The 21,022-nt window shown below is 45.0% G+C and overlaps 1 long non-coding RNA gene across 1 annotated transcript in view; it reads left to right on the top strand.

Annotated features, from left to right (window-relative positions):
• The window catches only part of LOC134943262 (uncharacterized), a 72,909-nt gene extending 52,723 nt beyond the window's left edge, over positions 1 to 20,186 (top strand). Inside the window, exons 2-5 of the long non-coding RNA XR_010181442.1 lie at positions 19,074 to 19,137; positions 19,436 to 19,486; positions 19,624 to 19,754; positions 19,891 to 20,186. This is a non-coding gene — a long non-coding RNA (uncharacterized LOC134943262). The remainder of the gene's footprint in view (positions 1 to 19,073; positions 19,138 to 19,435; positions 19,487 to 19,623; positions 19,755 to 19,890) is intronic.
• Positions 20,187 to 21,022: the final 836 nt, after the last annotated feature.

Raw genomic sequence — 21,022 nt, 5'->3', positions numbered from 1 at the left:
ATCAACTCGGAATGACCCCCAATATACAGTACAGCTATAATAGACCTCATCTGTCATCGCACTTTGCCGCAGAGAGGCGCAGGGAAGCAGCTGTGCAATACTGTACAATAAAATGTGAATGCAGCAGGAGGCATCTGTAGGAGATAGGCATCTGCGATCTGAGTGCTGCATTCAAAGACGCAGCATCATGTCCTTAAAGCATTAAAGCGCAACGGAATTTGCTGCGCTATATAAGAAACTGTTAATAAATACACAAAATAAATATCACCTTTGTGACCATTGCGACCGGGTCACATCCTTCAGCCAGTCTGCGTAAGCCGAAGCTTACTTAGACAGGTCAACGGAACAGGTCGGCTGGGTCCAGGTAGGCTGCCTCCGACGACATACCTGCAAAACTGGGGCAACATGCCCCCCATTTTGTAGAACAATCCCTGCTCTGCCCCCCCAAGTGCTGCGGCTAAGGGGTAACTGAGAGCAATCATGCAGGGCCCGTTCTGTGCATGAGTAGACCGCAAACCATCAGATTTGTATGGAAACCATCGGGTTTGCATACAAATCCATATCAGGCCCATTAGTTGCTGTAACCCTGTCTGTGGCTTATAGGTTCTTGCTGCGGTGTCTCCCCAGCCAATCACACGGCGGATAACTAAAATGAGGAGAATAGAAGGAGGAGGAGTCAGCCTTTGGCACCTTTCTGTTATATCGGTAAATGGTCATTGGCCGTATCCACAGTCCTTTACCCAGTAAGCTTAATAACTCCCATTAAATCTGACCGCTCAGTTATGATTATGTATAACTAGTAAATGACCCTGACATCTGCCCTCTCAAGTCCCCCCCCCCATCCAGTTATAGTTACTATCAGAGTCGGACTGGGACATGTATGGCCCACCGGGGAAATACAGTGGGACAGGCCCATGTTTAGGGGTGTGGCCAGTTTCTCAAGGGGGTGTGCCCAGCCGCCACATTGGTTTGCCTAACCATTTTGCATGGGTTGGTCCCCTAGATAAGTATATACAGTAAGTACTGTAGTGCATGCATGATAATGTACTAGATTAGTAACAGCATAGTCTGGAACCTGATCCCTAGAGGAAGGCGTGGGTCCCCAGGCAGTAGGGCCCACCGGTGGTTTCCCCTGCACCCCTGTGGGCCAGTCCAATCCTGGTTGTTATTAATTCACCTTCCCCTCGCTGGGGACATGCCGGCAGCAGGGGGGAGGTGCAGCAAATGCCGCCGGTGCGTACATGCCGAAGAAAATATGACAAAGTATTTATTTGGGGTGTCTGTGGAACATAAAATTCACATTTGCTTTTAGTTCACTTTATCGATATCTCAAATGTTCAAAACACTTATTTGGCCAGTTTAGTTCAGTTTTATTTGCTGCGTTACAATGAGCACAAGGACAAATGTTCTCTTCAGAAAATACTAAATCTTCTGAAAAGCAAAAAATTAAGGAATAATTTGTACTATTTAAAAAATAAATCAGTGATATTGATAATGAAATGTCGCAAGTGCAAACATCGGAAAATGGCCTCAGCACGGGGGCGAGAAAACCATCAGCGGTGAACGGGGTTAATACATCTTCATTAATCCTGCTGCTGGCAACCAGCGTCTCTGTGCCCAAATATAATGTGTACTCACCAGGCAGGTCCTCCAAATTTGTACAGGGCATTTAAAACCAAGGTCAAGAGATTTAACTAATATCCCTTTAACACTGCCATAAATATCCCGGGATACTGCACATGAACGTGCAGCAACTTGGTATATAGGGGGTAATTCAGATCTGATCGCTGATCACAGCGGGTGATCAGATCCAAACTGCGCATGCGTATGCACCGCAATTCGCCGGTGCGTCGGATGGCTAAAACGGGTTTCGACGATCAGCGACGGGATGGTGGAAAGGATCCTTTCACATGTGCGTTCGAAAGTTTATTGACAGGAAGAGGCCGTTTGTGGGTGGCAACTGACCGTTTTCAGGAAGTGTCCGGACAAATGCAGTCGGGCTCAGGCGTCTTCAGGGAGGGTGTTTAACGTCAGCTCCGGCCCCGATCAGCAGGATTCAATCGCACCGGAAGAGTAAGTCCTGGGCTGCGCAGAGACTGCACAAGCAGCTCAGCTACACATGCAATCGCACACTTGCACAGCGAAAATACACCCCTCCTGAAGGCGGCAACTAATTGTTCGCAGGGCTGCAAAAAATGCAGCCCAGCGATCAGATCTGAATTAGGCCTATTGTGCAGTGTAAAAAGGGTTCACTACGGGTGGCCGGCGGTCGGGCTCCCGGCGACCAGCATCCCGGCGCCGGGAGCCCGACCGCCGGCTTACCGACAGCTTGGCGAGCGCAAATGAGCCCCTTGCGGGCTCGCTGCGCTCGCCACGCTACGGGCACGGTGGCGCGCTACGCGCGCCACACTATTTTATTCTCCCTCTATGGGGGTCGTGGACCCCCACGAGGGAAAATAAGTGTCGGTAAGCCGGCGGTCGGGCTCCCGGCGCCGGTATACTGAGCGCCGGGAGCCCGACCGCCGGCAAACAGAAGACCACCCGTGTAAAAACACCCTGTTGAAATTACCCGGGTCTAGCGACCTAGTATTTCAACCTGGGTATTGAGTTGGGTTGAACACGGGTTCAACCAGGCTCGTGGTGCAGTGAACGGGTAAGCCAGGTCAATGCGACCCAGGACCCGTTCACACCATAGGAAGAGCCGATGCTTGGAAGTGATCTCATCTTCAAACGCCAGTTTTGGATCTGGCAGTGGTGACATCACCAACCCAATAAGCCGGGCCGGCCCACCAGTCTGAAAGTGGTCTGAAGCCGGGTCGCACTCGGGAAGGACTCATGTACAAAATCACAATTGGGACCCAGCTCTGCAGCGTGATAGGGGTATAAGTGTATTAAGCAAAACGTCTGTTTCGATAAATGTTTCTGATAGAGCTTCTGGTGTGCCTTGGAATATGGAGTGCCCTACTGCGCTATAACCATGATGCCCCATAACACGAAATATCTCGTTTACCAAGATTCTGTTATAGTCTGCACATGTGTGGCACCATCTTGGCACTCTTTCTAGTGCCACAGTAATACATGGATGTGTAGAACACAACTCCGTGGGAGACCATGGGATATCCCACATTACCTGCCTACATACATGACCGGCTGGTCCGCTGTATGCTCCACTTCATGGGGGTGATTCAGACCTGATCGCTGGGCTGCTAACTTTGCTGTTCTGCGTTCAGATAGTCGCCGCCTCCATGTAACTCATACCTTGTGAGGTGGTCTGAAGAGCATGTAAGGGGTTTATAAGGTGGTCTGAAGAGCATGTAATGGGTTTGTGGGGTGGTCTGAAGAGCATTTAAGTGGTTTATGGGGTGGTCTGAAGAGCATGTAAGGGTTTATGGGGTAGTCTGAAGAGCATGTAAGGGGTTTATGGGGTGGTCTGAAGAGCATTTAAGGGGTTTATGGGGTGGTCTGAAGAGCATTTAAGGGGCTTATGGGGTGGTCTGAAGAGCATGTAAGGGGTTTATGGGGTGGTCTGAAGAGCATGTGAGGTGTTTATGGGGTGGTCTGAAGAGCATGTAAGGGTTTATGGGGTGGTCTGAAGAGCATGTAAGGGTTTATGGGGTGGTCTGAAGAGCATGTAAGGGGTTTATGGAGTGGTCTGAAGAGCATGTAAGGGGTTTATGGGGTGGTCTGAAGAGCATGTAAGGGGTTTATGGGGTGGTCTGAAGAGCATGTAAGGGGTTTATGGGGTGGTCTGAAGAGCATGTAGGGGTTTATGGGGTGGTCTGAAGAGCATGTAAGGGGTTTATGGGGTTATCTGAAGATCATGTAAGGGGTTTATGGGGTGGTCTGAAGAGCATGTAAGGGTTTATGGGGTGGTCTGAAGAGCATGTAAGGGGTTTATGGGGTGGTCTGAAGAGCATGTAAGGGGTTTATGGGGTTATCTGAAGATCATGTAAGGGGTTTATGGGGTGGTCTGAAGAGCATGTAAGGGGTTTATGGGGTGGTCTGAAGAGCATATAAGGGGTTTATGGGGTGGTCTGAGTCCATGGCAAAGCAAAATGTTTGGTTACAAAACAATTTTTTTAATTATTATAATTTTCCTCTGTTTTAGATTTTACACCAAAACTTACATTATGATGGTGCTCAGAAACAGTGAGGTAGGAAGTAGAACCCAATATTTTTTAGTGATGAGTACCAGGAACCCACATACTGTATATTTCACTGAATCACGAATTAATAACAAACTTATATCTGTAGCGTTTCTCTATTATACACATCGCCAATATTTGATGAGCACATTACTTCTGACAGCGTAACATATTTGGCAGACCTCCCAAGTGTCCTGATCTGTCCTTACATCCTGCAAACGTACTGTGAAATAAAATCTTTGCTCTTTTAAAAAATAAAAGTAATTAAAAGTTGTTTTTCTTGATTTTAGTCACTTCTGGAAGCATCACAATTATTTCCCAAATCATATTATTAACCACTTATGTAGCTTGGTCTGTAATTTACTTGGGATGAAAGCTGCAGCAACTCTGGAGTCCATGGCCCTCATTCTGAGTTGTTCGCTCGGTAAAAATCTTCGCATCGCAGCGAATTTCCGCTTAATGCGCATGCGCAATGTCCGCACTGCGACTGCGCCAAGTAAATTTGCTGTGCACTTAGTAATTTTACTCACGGCTTTTTCATCGGTCTGGCGATCGTAGTGTGATTGACAGGAAATGGGTGTTACTGGGCGGAAACAGGCCGTTTTATGGGCGTGTGGGAAAAAACGCTACCGTTTCCGGAAAAAACGCAGGAGTGGCCGGAGAAACGGAGGAGTGTCTGGGCGAACGCTGGGAGTGTTTGTGACGTCAAACCAGGAACGACAAGCACTGAACTGATCGCAGATGCCGAGTAAGTCTGAAGCTACTCTGAAACTGCTAAGTAGTTTGTAATCGCAATATTGCGAATACTTCGTTCGCAATTTTAAGAAGCTAAGATTCACTCCCAGTAGGCGGCGGCTTAGCGTGTGTAACTCTGCTAAAATCGCCTTGCGAGCGAACAACTCGGAATGAGGGCCCATGTTCGGTTAATAAACTATTATTATTATGAGAAAACATTACACTGCTATTGTATTACTGCGTGAGTCACATAAAGCGTCTGTATCAGGGGGGTCATGCAGAGTTGATTACTCGCTGCTGTTTTTCGCAGCGCATCGATCAGGTAACTACTGCACATGTGTAGGGCACCGCAATGTGCAGGCGCGTTGTACGGGTACAAAGCGGATCGTTGCTCAGCAATGGGTGTAACGAAGAATCCATTCGCACAGCCGATCGCAAGGAGATTGACAGGAAGAGGGCGTTTGTGGGTGGCAACTAACCGTTTTCTGGGAGTGTTTGGAAAAACGCAGGCGTGTCCAAGCGTATGCAGGGCGGGTGTCTGATGTCAATTCCGGCACTGGGCAGGCTGAAGTGATCGCAGCGGCTGAGTAAGACCAAACATCGGTACATTTACTTGGACGACTACCGGATCCCAGGATTTATAGTACTAAAGGTCGGTTTGGAAATCAAACAAAAATCCAACACAAAACCGACACAGAAATCTCCAAAATTGTAAACTTCAAAATTTAATGTTTATAAAAGAGCGATTTGGACATTAAAATAGTCAATTTGAGTTGATTTAAATCGACATTGAAATCACCTACAGAATCGTTGACAGAATCGACGTTTAGAAAATATACCCCAAAGAGTTCAACATCACCTTTTTTGCATATTGCGCATTGCAGCTCTGCCTATAGGGGGTCATTCCGACCCGTTCGCACGCAGCTGTTTATTACTGTGGTGTGAACAGATCCGGAATGTGCATGCGCGGTGGCCGCAATGCGCGAGCGCAATGTTGCCTGGCGACAGGGGTCACCGGGTTACATCGCGTCTAACGAAGGAAGCGGTCACAAGAAGAAGGCGTTCCCGGGCGGATCCGGACCGTTGGAGACCTTTTTCGGGGAGTGGTAAGGAAAACGCAGGCGTGTCCAGCAGAACGGAGGGCGGATGTCTGACGTCAATGCCGGCCCCAGCATCGCAGAGATTGTCGCACAGGTTAAGTATGTCCAGGGCTAGTCTACTTCTGCTTTAATTTTTTTAGCTTAGCAGACTGCACAAGCGATCGCAGCCCTGCTAAGCTAAAATACACTCCCCCATAGGCGGGGACTAGTTGATCGCAGCAGCAGCAAAAAGTTGCTGGCTGCGATCAACTCGGAATAACCACCATAGTTCTTTATGGCTGTGGATGTGCAATAGCTGATTCATACCTCATTTAGGAGGTACTTAAGTTGCAAAAATAATAAACTGTTTTAACTACATTAAAAAGTAGTGCTGCATTTTAATTTATTTGCTGTATATATTTTCTGGACAAACTTAACCATATGTCAACAGTCAAATTCATATTTCTATCAGTTTGACAATAATTCCCGTCATAAACATAAGCAGTTGACTTGATGATTTCATTGATAAATTAACAGTACATTACAGCAAGTACTTTATATGGTTTCTCCATTGATAGCAATAAGAAGTCTGTTTTTCTTGAAACTATTTATAATTCTGTATTGATCTTTCAACGACACAGTATCTCTAGGAAAGGAAACCATGCACCATCCCATGATGTCACTTCCTGTGATGTGACCGACCCCTATCTGAATTCTCTACTTCCGGCTGCCGATGTTGGTCATACTGTATCACCGCTGGCATCCCATCTGCCGGGATATCATATATATCCTGTTTTTATAACTTTTCCATAGTTGTGCGGACTGGGTGATGGAACTGAGATACTGGAGCCATTTTGACTACGTACAGGATCGCAGCTGCAGGCAGTTACACGCTTCCAACTCAATCGCAACACACTTGCGTTTTAGTTTAGGAAATCCTGACCCCATATGGCAATTTTATGCTGCAAATCCACAGCTTTGTAGAAAAAAGAAAGACAGTAATAGAAGAGGATAATAAAGAAAATACAGATAGATCCACAATCATCTAGGCTTCTCTGCTGCACCTAGGCACACCATGGTTTATTAGAATAAGCCCTTCATCTATTGTTCTCAGATGCAATACAATACAGAGAGAACAATACATCAGGGAATTAAGTCATTACAGCAGGGGATTAAGTCCGACTGCCCTGGCTCAATTAATCCTATAAAAGGCCAAGATAAAGATGGCTTCATCTGTATATCCTGGATCCCTATTTATTGCTTATGCCTGGCAATTTCCTAATGTATTGGAAGGTGATGTACAGTGGTGAGATGGACCCATTTACAACTCAAGGTTTGATCTGCCAGAAGGAAAATACATTTTCTTATTTTAGTCTAAATGATATTTAAATAAATTTCTTCCTATTCAGTATACATGTCTTTGCATTTTCCCTACATACTACAACTTATTGGAGGTTTGTAAAATTTGTTCTCCTTATGACCTTGATTGCCCATCAATAGGTAGTCACCAATGGCCAATGGTAAAGTTCCGGCAGTGATGCAGTGATATTTTTTTCCCATGGCACAATGCTTTGTACCACTCCCTGTCTCAAGCTGCTTAGTCCCACCCTCCTTCTCTGATTGGCCCACCACATTCACCTGTCCCCAGCTAGTGATGCCCATCTGCTTTCCTGCCATTCATAAAAGGGGGGAGTTAGACTCTGAGCGCAGTCCTGATTTTATTCAAGTGAAAAATTAAATGTACCACCTCAATAATATATATGGTATGTTGAAAATAATGGGGTGCGGTAACTTATTGGGGTGTAACTTAGTGGGTGTGCACCCAAGAGCAAACTGAAATTTGCAAAAAATGCACCAAGAGTGCAAAGTACGCTTAATGAATAAAATTCACTTTTATTAAATATTGGTTAAACTTTGTTGAAAATAATGATGCTGGTGATCGTATATTGGGGGTGATTCCGAGTTGTTCGCTCGCTAGCTGCTTTTAGCAGCATTGCACACGCTAAGCCGCCGCCCTCTGGGAGTGTATCTTAGCTTAGCAGAATTGCGAACGAAAGATTAGCAGAATTGCGAATAGAAAATTCTTAGCAGTTTCTGAGTAGCTTGAGACTTACTCCTACACTGTGATCAGCTCAGCCAGTTTCGCTCCTGGTTTGACGTCACAAACACGCCCTGCGTTCGGACAGCCACTCCCACGTTTCTCCAGACACTCCCGCGTTTTATCCTGGCACGCCTGCGTTTTTCCGCACACTCCCAGAAAACGGTCAGTTTCCGCCCAGAAACACCCACTTCCTGTCAATCACACTCCGATCACTTCAACAATGAAAATTCTTAGTTCTGCCATGAGTAAATCTACTAAGTTTTTCTGCCGTGAGTAAATCTACTAAGTTTTGAGCTAAAATACTTAGCGCATGCGCACTGCGTACCATGCGCATGCGCATTTTCGCATTAATCGCTCCGTTGCGAAAATCGGCAACGAGCGAACAACTCGGACCCCCATACTCCGGTATTGCATGCCTGACACGTGGATGTCTAGGTACATGGGGGGTCATTCCGAGTTGATTGCTAGCTGCTTTCGTTCGCTGTGCAGCGATCAGGCAAAAAACGGCACTTCTGCGCATGCGTATGCAGCGCAATGCGCATGCGCGTCGTACTATTACAACGAACGATGTAATTTCACACAAGGTCTAGCGAAGCTTTTCAATCGCACTGCTGGCCACAAGAGGGCGTTTCTGGGTGTCAACTGACCGTTTTCAGGGAGTGTTCGGAAAAACGCAGGTGTGCCAGGAAAAACGCAGGCATGGCTGGGCGTACGCAGGGCATGTTTGTGACGTCAAAACAGGAACTGAATAGTCTGAAGTGATCGCTAGCGCTGAGTTGGTCTGAAGCTACTCTGAAACTGCACAAAATTATTTTGTAGCTGCTCTGCGATCCTTTCGTTTGCACTTCTGCTAAGCTAAAATACACTCCCAGTGGGAGGCGGCATAGCGTTTGCACGGCTGATAAAAACTGCTAGTGAGCAATCAACTCGGAATGACCCCCATGGTTAGCAAAATCAATCTAAGCTTTTTGCAAACTGCCATAATAAAACTTGGAGACTGATTCAGAGTATTACATAAATGTTGTGTTATCTGAGCATGGGCAGGAGTTGCATTACACATGTGCGGATCTATTTCTCTTACGTCCTAGAGGATGCTGGGGACTCCGTAAGGACCATGGGGTATAGACGGGCTTCCGGAGGAGACATGGGCACTACAAAGAACTTTAAAATGGGTATGCACTGGCTCCTCTCTCTATGCCCCTCCTCCAGACCTCAGTTAGATCCTGTGCCCAGAGGAGACTGGGTGCATTACAGGGGAGCTCTCCTGAGTTTCTCTGAAAAATTATTTTGTTAGGTTTTTTATTTTCAGGGAGCACTGCTGGCAACAGACTCCCTGCATCGTGGGACTGAGGAGAGAGAAGCAGACCTACTTAAATGATAGGCTCTGCTTCTTAGGCTACTGGACACCATTAGCTCCAGAGGGAGTCGGAACGCAGGTCTCCCCTCGCCGTTCATCCCAGAGCCGTGCCGCCGTCCTCCTCACAGAGCCGGAAGATAGAAGCCGGGTGAGTATAAGAAGAAAGAAGACTTCTCTGAGGTAACGCGCAGTGGTAACGCTGCGTGCCATTGCTCCCACACACAACACACACGGCAGGCACTGATGGGTGCAGGGCGCAGCGGAGGTGCCCTGGGCAGCAATAATAGACCTCTAGGACTGGATACCAGGCACATATAGGCTGCGGAGGCAGTATATATTATAAATTATAATCCCCCGCCAGTATTACAAAATTGAGCGGGACCGAAGCCCGCCGCTGGGGGGGGGGGGGGGGGGGGTGGAACTTGATCCGTCAGCACTAACCAGCACTATTTTCTCCACAGAGCACTACAGAGAAGCTGGCTCCCCGGACTCTCCCCTGCTGAACACGGTGACACAGGGCAGAAAAGAGAGGGCGGGGGGGGGGGGGCACTTGTAAGGTGCAGTGAGTGTATTATATACATATAATTATATAAAAGCACTATTTATCTGGGAATTTGTTTCCAGTGTCTGTTGGCGCTGGGTGTGTGCTGGCATACTCTCTCTCTGTCTCTCCAAAGGGCCTTATTGGGGAACTGTCTCTATATAAATATATCCCTGTGTGTGTGGGGGTGTCGGTACTAGTGTGTTGGCATGTCTGAAGCGGAAGGCTCATCTAAGGAGGAGGTGGAGCAGATGATTGTGGTGTCTCCGTCGGCAACGCCGACACCTGATTGGTTGGACATGTGGAATGTTTTAAAGCAAATGTGACCTTATTACATAAAAGGATGGACAAAGCAGAGTCCAGGGAAAATGCAGGGAGTCAATCCATGGCTTTGACTGTGTCACAGGGCCCTTCAGGGTCTCAAAAACGTCCCCTATCCCAAATAGCAGACACTGATACCGACACGGATTCTGACTCGTGTCGACTACGATGATGCAAGGTTACCACCAAGGGTGGCAAAAAGTATTCATTATATGATTATTGCAATAAAAGATGTTTTGCATATCACTGATGACCCCTCTGTCCCTGACACGGGGGTATGCATGTATAAGGAAAATAAACCCGAGGTAACCTTTCCCCCATCTCATGAACTTAATGAATTATTTGAAAAGGATTGGGAAACTCTGGACAAAAAGCTGCAGATTCCCAAGAGGATTCTTATGGCGTATCCTTTCCCTGCACAGGACAGGGTACGGTGGGAATCCTCGCCCAGGGTGGACAAGGCTTTAACGTGCTTGTCCAAGAAGGTGGCGCTACCGTCTCCAGACACGGCAGCCCTCAAGGATCCTGCTGATCGCAGACAGGAAACTACCTTAAAATCTATTTATACACATACGGGTGCCTTGCTCAGGCCGGCAATAGCATCGGCATGGGTATGTAGCGCGGTTGTAGCTTGGACAGATACCTTGTCAGCTGACATTGATACCCTAGATAGGGATACCATTTTATTGACCTTAGGTCACATTAAAGACGCAGTCTTATATATGAGAGATGCTCAGAGAGACGTTGGGCTGCTAGGTTCGAGAGCCAACGCCATGGCGATTGCGGCTAGGCGAGCCCTGTGGACCCGCCAATGGACGGGTGATGCCGACTCAAAGAGGCATATGGAGGTTTTACCTTACAAGGGTGAGGTTTTATTTGAAGAAGGTCTCGCGGACCTGGTTTCCACAGCTACCGCGGGTAAATCTCTTTTTTTGCCTTATGTTCCCCCACAGCAAAAGAAAACTCCACAATATCAGATGCAGTCCTTTCGGTCGCATAAGTCCAGAAGAGGTTGGGGCTCTTCCTTCCTCGCCAGAGGTAAGGGTAGAGGGAAAAGAATGCCCGCTACGGGCTAGTTCCCTGGAGCAGAAGTCCTCCCCGGCTTCTACTAAATCCACCGCATGACGCTGAGCCTCCACTGAGGGAGTCCGCACCGGTGGGGGCAAGTCTTTGACTCTTCAGCCAGGTCTGGGTTCTGTCAGACGTGGATCCTTGGGCAATGGAAATCATATCCCAAGGCTACAAACTGGAATTCGAAGAAGTGCCTCTTCGACGATTTTTTAAGTCGGCTTTGCCAGCTTCTCCCCCCGAGAGGGAAATAGTGTTAGCTGCAATTCAAAAGCTGTGCCAACAGCAAGTGATTATCAAGGTTCCCCTAGTCCAACAGGGGAAAGGGTACTATTCAACCCTGTTTGTAGTCCCGAAACCGGATGGCTCGGTCAGACCCATTCTGAATCTAAAATCCCTAAACCTGTACTTGAAAAAGTTAAAATTCAAGATGGAATAGTTCCGGGCAGTGATCTCCAGCCTGGAAGGGGGGGATTTTATGGTGTCACTAGACATAAAGGATGCATACCTTCATGTCCCCATATATCCTCCTCATCAGGCGTACCTGAGATTCGCTGTACAGGACTGTCATTACCAGTTTCAGACGTTGCCGTTTGGGCTTTCCACGGCCCCGAGGATTTTCACCAAGGTAATGGCGGAAATGATGGTGCTCCTGCTCAGGCAGGGAGTCACAATTATCCCGTACTTGGGCGATGTCCTGATAAAAGCGAGATCGAGAGATCAATTGCTGAACAGCGTGTCGCTCTCCCTGAGAGTGCTGCAGCAGCATGGTTGGATTCTAAATCTACCAAAGTCACAATTGATTCCAAGTGAATCGGCTATCATTCTTAGGCATGATTCTGGACACGGAACAGAAGAGGGTTTTTCTCCCAATGGAAAAAGCCCAGGAACTCCAGAACATGGTCAGAGACCTGCTAAAACCAAAAAGAGTGTCAGTTCATCAAGGCACTCGAGTTCTGGGAAAAATGGTGGCGGCCTACGAGGCCATCCCCTTTGGCAGGTTCCATGCGAGGACATTTCAGTGGCACCTTCTGGACAAGTGGTCCGGGTCCCATCTACAGATAAATCAGAAAATATGCCTGTCCCCCAGGGCCAGGGTGTCTCTCCTGTGGTGGCTGCAGAGTGCTCACCTTCTAGAGGGTCGCAGGTTCGGAATTCAAGCCTGGGTTCTAGTGACCACGGACGCAAGCCTCTGAGGATGGGGAGCAGTCACACAAGAAAGAAATTTTCAGGGACTATGGTCAAGCCAGGAGGCTTGTCTACACATCAGTGGCAGTGGGCGTATTTTTACTTCAGACTCCTCCTATGGCTTTGGCGTAATGTCACACAGGCGCTGCATACATAGAAGCCAGTGGTTGAGCCATTAGCATTCACCTCTGGATTTGCTCCGTTGTTCCATAGCATAATTCTATGAGACAGATGGCTGTTTTAACACAAAGGGGCCGATTTATCACAATCCGCATCTAAGGATGCAATCCGCAATGCGATAATTGAATACATTTTAAGAATATATAAATTATTGCATACAGGGACGGAGCTAGCGAGGAAGCTCTGCCCATGCGATGCCACTCTGCAGACTTTTCTGGGATTTTTCGCTACCGCCACCTCCCAGGTTCACTCTAATCATGACTACCCCCTGCTCCGCAAACCCCCCCCCCCCCCCACTGCTCATACTCAGTAGACCCAGGGGAACCAGTGATTGGAGGGCTGCCGGTCTTCAGAATCACTTCCTGCTCTGACCCCTGGTGCTGTAAAGTGAGCTGCCGTTTTGCAGCATCACTTTACTGCACCGGGGGTCACAGGGGCTGCTGTAGGGTCCAATGACCTGTAGGGTCCAATGACCGGCAACCCTCATCTCTTATCACCGGTCCCTGGGTGCAGGTACAGTAGGTACAGTATTTTTTTTTGTTTTGTTTACACAGTGATCAGTTTGTGCGTCCATCAGACACGCATAGCTGATCCTGTACAGCGGCAAATGCAGGATTTCTAGAAGGGGGTTTCCAAGTGCAAGCCACACTCTCCCACACTGCGGAACATTGGAACAAGTGTGGGAGTCTGGAGGAGCGGTAGAAGAACCCAGTAACAACTGTGGATTTTAATGTAAACATTGGTGTTTTTATACACTGGATACTGTATGGAATACAGTATTAATATCTAACACAATAGAATAGGCTGTAGCAAACATATTTAAATAATACATACATACACAAACATAATAGAACCAGTACTGCACTTTCTGAGCACACATTCTCCCACCTCATGGTAAGGCTCCTGTCTCTTCTTCCTGGTAGCTGCTCTCTGGTCCAGTGCACTGATTGAGGACTCATCCACACACGGAACACTAGGTAGAATAAACTGCCACCACTGGGCATGTGCAGCAGCTCTGCTCTGTCCCTTAAACTGCATGATATGGTGGCAGCTCTAATAATCGTATTATTTACTATTGCTATTGTTGTCATAATTTGAGCCACTGGCCAAGAGGAGGAGGGTTTCTGGGCAACTGGAACACCCCCCCCTCATGCATTTACCTATGCTGTACAACAGCTGTGAAGTGGTACAGGGGTTCACTGTGAGCCCTGTGATTGCGCTATCAGATCTGAAGATAGCGCTTTTATCACAGGCCTCAGTACGGTAACGTTTTTACTCTTTTTTTTTTTTTTGTATATTCATTTTTGCAAGAGAAAATCCCGCACCTGGAGTTTGTAATAGCAATAGATTTTAATATTGGGAATTATATATTTAGTTCTTAATGTGCATAACACATATGTATGTGAATATCGGTGCTACCCACTGATCCAAAAATATATAGAAAAGAAAAATTGTAACAGGGACCAGTTTCTTGGGGTGCACTCCATCCCATTTACAAATAATTTAATAATTTCATAGACTCATTACTGAGTACATATTCTCAAACGAAGATGACCAATATCCACGTGGAATATTCCTAACTTATGTTCCACCTATGATATTATTATGGCCTAATTATTCGGCCATACTAAAGCGAAATATTTAAAAACAATATAGAAATAGAAAAACGTGAAGAAAAAAGAAACTTTATTAGACAGATTTCTGTCTTGTGTGAAAATAAAATATAATTAAAACCAATTTGTGTGCCGCCTATTATTTCTTGTATATTCAATATACTCTTATGATGAATACAAATGTTTATATCCCCAATTGTTTATATGTATATCCACTATAGGTAATAATGTATTGTTGTCCTTGCCATAGATTTCTATGTACAATATGTAACTGCACCTACACCCGAATAGTATTCCACATATTATGTGTGTTATAGTGTATATTAATCTCACGGATTAACCATAAAAAATGGAGGAGTGAATATAAGATATAACGTTTCAATCACAGCCTTAATGCTTATAATACGTCTATTAACTTTCTTGTGGTAATAACAATTTTTTCAGTATAGTATTGCCTAGTGTGCATGGAATAGCAACAAATATCTAACGACAGCCTTGGTATTTATAATGTGTCAATTCAGTCTTATCTGCAAAGAATGGCAACAAATGTTGCTATATGTATTTCAATTCAAGTTCTTAGCACTCTGCCATTATTTATGTGCTAGGGACATTGGGGGTCATTCCGAGCTGTTCGCTCGTTATTTTTTTCTCGCAACGGAGCGATTAGTCGCTAATGCGCATGCGCAATGTCCGCAGTGCGACTGCGCCAAGTAAATTTGCTATGCAGTTAGGTATTTTACTCACGGCATTACAAGGTTTTTTCTTCGTTCTGGTGATTGTAATGTGATTGACAGGAAGTGGGTGTTTCTGGGCGGAAACTGGCCGTTTTATGGGTGTGTGCGAAAAAACGCTACAGTTTCTGGGAAAAATGCGGGAGCGGCTGGAGAAACGGAGGAGTGTCTGGGCGAACGCTGGGTGTGTTTGTGACGTCAAACCAGGAACGACAAGCACTGAACTGATCGCAGATGCCGAGTAAGTGTGGAGCTACTCAGAAACTGCTTAGAAGTGTCTATTCACAATTTTGCTAATCTTTCGTTCGCAATTTTGATAAGCTAAGATTCACTCCCAGTAGGCGGCGGCTTAGCGTGTGCAAAGCTGCTAAAAGCAGCTTGCGAGCGAACAACTCGGAATGACCCCCATTGTGCAGGTATTACATATACCAGGCTTCTTGGCTGCGCATGATATTTATACCCCAGATGTTTTCAATCTATGTCCCTGTATATATAACTGCGTAGTACAGGTATATATGATTACACACTTGTAGCTACTGACATTATCCCACAACGGGGAAAATACGTCCCAGATAATATGTCAGTAATAATTTTTGTATATTCAACCAGATCACATTTTCCATTAAGTATGCAATCTGGTTTCTAGAAAAAAGTTAATTAAAGGGTTTGAAGCAGATTTTTTTTTTTTTTTTTTTACGAAAACTGCCCTTTAATACATATCAATGAAACTAAAATAATATGAAAAAGGTGTGAAAATACCCTTTTCCACATTATTTTGGTAAAAAAAAAAAATGTCAATAAATCTTCCCCAAAATCTTTTGGGAAAGTTTATATGAAATAGTGTTTTCTGATTACACATTTTCATTTCCATTTCCATTATATAAACATGTAATTTATTAACAGAACTCTCTGGAAATGAGACATAGGTATAAATAAATAAAAAAAATGACAACTAGAAAATGCACTGATTGCCTTTAATGTACTCTGCAAAAACATTGTCTGTGTTTCACCACAAATGAAGATCTGTAGGACCCATGATCTGCTAATCACGAATCAAGAATGCACAATGGCCCTCATTCCGAGTTGTTCGCTCGCAAGCTGCTTTTAGCAGCTTTACACACGCTAAGCCGCCGCCTACTGGGAGTGAATCTTAGCTTCTTAAAATTGCGAACAAAAGATTCGCAATATAGCGAAAAGACATCTCTGTGCAGTTTCTGAGTAGCTCGAGACTTACTCGGCATCTGCGATCAGTTCAGTGCTTGTCATTCCTGGTTTGACGTCATAAACACACCCAGCGTTCGCCCAGACACTCCTCCGTTTCTCCAGCCACTCCCGCGTTTTTCCCAGAAACGGTAGCGTTTTTTCGCACACACCCATAAAACGGCCAGTTTCCGCCCAGAAACACCCACTTCCTGTCAATCACATTACGATCACCAGAACGAAGAAAAAACCGTGAGTAAAATTCCTAACTGCATAGCAAATTTACTTGGCGCAGTCGCAGTGCGGACATTGCGCATGCGCACTAAGCGGAAAATCGCTGCGATGCGAAAAAATTTACCGAGCGAACAACTCGGAATGACCCCCAGTATTTCTTCAGATTGCTGCGTGATGAATTCATTTGTTTCCTTCATATTTCAATAGAATTATTCTTAGAAAAACTGCCTGAGTCTCTAATGCATATTAAGAGAAAAGGAATGAAACTCTGTTATATAAAGAACATTTAATATTTTGTTCGTGGGAAAAGCAAGATCAAAGGCGTTCCCTTGACTTTGAGGAAATGATCTGTTTTCAATACGCTTGGTTAATATGATTCTCCAAGTTGTGCGTCGAGCAGCATTTTCTTTTTTATGTGTTAAGAAAAGAAAAATGTGATTATACTATAGATACTATATATACATACTATAGATGCTGGTCAGATCCCACAGAGCTACTAAATCTTTGTATGTAGCGGAGAGATCAATGACGCTCAACCTAATTCTTCAACTAAGGGCCAGACACTTCCATGTGTGCATCTTTTACTGGTGTTGTATATGCGACTATATGCTAATGCCGGCACAAATCCTTACTGGTGTACAGCCATGCATCTGACAGTGGAAAGGCTTGCATGGTGCCTCTTCATAGTTCATACGCACCCATCAGTTGAACCATCAAATGGGAAAGAGATCTTCAAGGGGTCGTACATTAGTTTGACAGGGAAAAATATTAAAAAAAAACCACACACCCTAGGGAAGTGGTTCTCAAACTGTGGCCGTGGCACCCTGGGATGCCTCAGGACACTTGCAGGGCTGCCTTGGATTGGTGGTCTAGGACCAATTAAAATTTTTATGGTCAATGTAATAGGCAAAACCAGTGCTGGAGGCTGTCAATTATAACATATGTGGACAAACAGAAGAAAATCTTGTCCCGCATCACTCAACTGAACCTATGGATGACATCTAAAGTTCTAAACACAATTTACTTAATTTAATGTTTCTTTCTATATTTCTCAAGATGAAACTTTTGGCCTAAGGGTCCCATAAAAAAAATTAGGTGCACCGCGATTCAAAGTTTGGGAACCACTGCCCTAGGGGGATTGTCCAAATATCTCTTCCTCTTCCTATATGTTCAGAGGTGATTGGGGGATAAGGAGGGAAGGGGGGGGGGGGGGGGAGAATTAAAGGGACCTGGGTTTCTGGCTCTCAAATATCTCCAGAGCTATGACTGATGGCTTTAAAATGTTCCTTCTCAGGCACATTAACCAGCAAAGGCCTAGATACCAGTCCTCTGAAGGCAACCTAATGGAGTGATATTTCTGTTCCAACTGGCACTTATTCCACCTTCTTTTTACTATTAACCCTTTGAGTGCTGGTATACCATTATGCTGTTTGATTTAATGTTAGGGTTAAATGATGAGGATTAAAGATAGGGATCTCAGTGTTATCTACAGGTGATCTTCACATCTCATTGATTTATTTATTATTGTCTATAGTTTTGTGTCTGGGCTGTGTACCAAGATAGGAGTTAAAGCAGGGGCATTTTTAAAAGGTGGGCCCCCTCCTCTCCATAGCGCCATAGGCTTCAGCACTTAGCCGGTGTCTACTGCGCATGCGCAGATCTACGGAAACATGGTGCCTACCATGGTCTGGAGACAAATCTCGTACTGCGCATACGCTGTGGCCATTTTTAATGGGATTTTTGGCGCAGCTGTAGCTCCGGAAAGGTAGTGTTACAACAAAATGGGTGCTCTATGGGCGGTGTGGGCCCCGTGGACTCAGGGGCCCACACCACACCCATGGTAGAAACACCAATGAGTTAGAGGCTCAAGTAGGTGGGAAGGTGCATCAAACAATATTTATTACTAATCAGCAATGGAACTTTATTGCATTTGGTCATTTTTCTATTAAATGTTTATGGGCCATTGGTCCCTGCGTCCTGTGGATAATTATTATAAATAGGTGAATCTACTAACAGTACATACCCCACGTATTGATGTATTAATCAGAACACGATTCTAATAATTCTATTAATCTAAGGGGTGTATTCAATTGATGATGGAATTCTCAAATTGTCGGAAAATGGGGCTTTTCTGACAAAATTTTGTCAAATTCTGACTGTCGGATTGGATCCGACTATTCAATGTCCCTGTTTCCGGCAGAAAATTTGTCGGAATGGTTCCTTTCCTATTGTCGGATTTCTATAATGTTAAGAAACCGTCTTTCCGACAAAACACGGGGCCTAATTAAGATCTGATCACATCAGCAAATTTGTTAGCTAATGGGCAAAAAAACATGTGTACTGCAGGTGGGGCAGATGTAACATGTGCAGAGAGAAATAGATTTGGGTGGGGTGTGTTCAAACTGAAATCTAAATTGCAGTGTAAAAATAAAGCAGCCAGTATTTACCCTGCACATAAACAAAATAACCCACCAAAATCTAACTCTCTCTGCACATGTTACATCTGCCCCACAAGAATATACAAGTAAATTGTTTAAAAAATCATACAATGTGATTTCCTGTTTTTTCTTTTCTTTTCAGATTCTGTCTCTCACAGTTAAAGTGTACCTATGATGGAATTTACAGACCTCTCTCATCTTTTTAAGTGGGTCAACTTGGACAATCAGTGGCTGTCCAAATACTTTTCCCCCCACTGTGTGTGTGTGTATGTGTATATATATATATATATATATATATATATATATATATATAATTTATTTCTTTTTTTAAAGAGCCACATTAATATATTGTGATTTTTTTTTTCAAAATTATTTTTTATTGTACTCATGACGGAAGTTCATGAAGTTCTTTTATCCGTTACCCTTTGGTGGTTCCATAATGTTAGCCGTCTTTGCCGTACTGTGGTCAATGACGCTTACACCACTCCCCTTCTACCATTACAGCCTATTTGTGATGTGGACCCCCCACTGCGGTGTGACCTAAAGACCCCTCAGGTGAGATGCTGTACCCCAATCTTCCAATGTTGTGACACTTGTGTTTGTTCCAATGCTGTGTACCTAGGCCCCTCTTTGGATGCTAGAATGAAACACACTGTCATACCTTTTTATTAAATACCCTTTCTCTTCCGCAGGTTTACCTTTGATGTACTTGAACCCCTGAACCCCTCTACTGTGTAAAGTGGCGCTTACACCCTCCCTCTACCAAGATGCGCTACTTGTGATGTGGACCCCCCACTGCGATGTGACCTTGAGAACCCTTCAGGTGAGATGCTGTACCCCAATCTTCCAATATTGTGACACTTGTGTTTGTTCCAAAGTTGCGTACCTGGACCAATCATTTGCAGCTAGTTTGAAACACACTTTTATACCTTTTCTTTAAACCTTTTTCTCTTCTGCAGGTTTACCTTGGATGTGCTTTAAGACCTTGAACCCCTCTACTGTGGAAAGTGGCGCTTACACCCTCACTCTACCATGATGGCCTACTTGTGATGTTCAACCGCTAGGTGACCTGGAACACATGAACTGTTGGGGGAACTTGAGGGCCGATGTTGGGAACACCTGGCCTAGTGGGACAAGATTTGTGTGGTTGTGTGCAGCGTGAGACATGTTTCTCACCCATGTCACCTCTACACGGTCAACGTTTTCCAGATGACGTCTTGAGAACCATCCCTATGAAGAAAACAACAGGTGAATAATCATGGTACAATAAAATACATTTTAAAAAAATAGAAATGTGGGATCAGAATATGCTCTTTCTTGGCCAATTTAAATATATTGTAGCCACAATTTAAAGGAGCTGTCATCCTTTCCCACATTTATACTTGCACACGCATGTATACCTAAACTCCAATGCCCAACTCCTTTGTAAATAAAATCTGCTCTGGCATAAACAACATGTTAAAACAATTCAAAGAAAAAAAAAAAACTAATGAGAGGGAGAAAAGGGAAACTTAAAAATATACACTCAAAAAAATGTAAATATAGAACCGTATCAGTCTCCACTATCCTCTTCCTCCAGATCCGGAAGTGGTGGTGTCCTTGGTGGTGCCTGACGTCTTCGTGGAGGTCTTGGTGCTTATGATGGTGGCTGCCAAAAGATGGGGTACATCCCTTGATACACTTGGTATTGCTGCAACTGTCCATACTAGGGTGCTGGTGGAGCTAGGGCATACGGATTCGAACCAGCCGGTGGTTATGGTGGTTGTGTTGAAGTTGGTTGTTGTGTCCCCTGGAGTTTTTCTGCAATTAACTTCGGAGCAGTAGCGATGAGGAAAGAGCTTGCCGCAATTTGTCGTTGGCTGTCTGCCATGTTGTTTAAAGTGGTGTTTTCGGATGTCGTGAGAATCCGAAGCGTGTCCAAGATTGATGGTCGATCTTGTTGGGTCTTCTGTATTTCAGCCAGAGTGTCGGCCATTCTGTCCATCGTCTCCCTCATGGTGTTCATTTGGGTGTTGATGACATCACGAAATGTATCCTGTCGCTGCTGTGTCTCCGCTGCCAAGGTGTGGACTCTCTCAACACGTGATGGTG

The sequence above is a fragment of the Pseudophryne corroboree genome, chromosome 7 (genome assembly GCF_028390025.1).
Source record: "Pseudophryne corroboree isolate aPseCor3 chromosome 7, aPseCor3.hap2, whole genome shotgun sequence".
In the NCBI taxonomy this organism is placed as follows: domain Eukaryota; kingdom Metazoa; phylum Chordata; class Amphibia; order Anura; family Myobatrachidae; genus Pseudophryne; species Pseudophryne corroboree.
The sequence above is the reverse complement of the archived record's forward strand: the minus strand, read 5'-3'. Positions and strand labels throughout refer to the sequence as shown.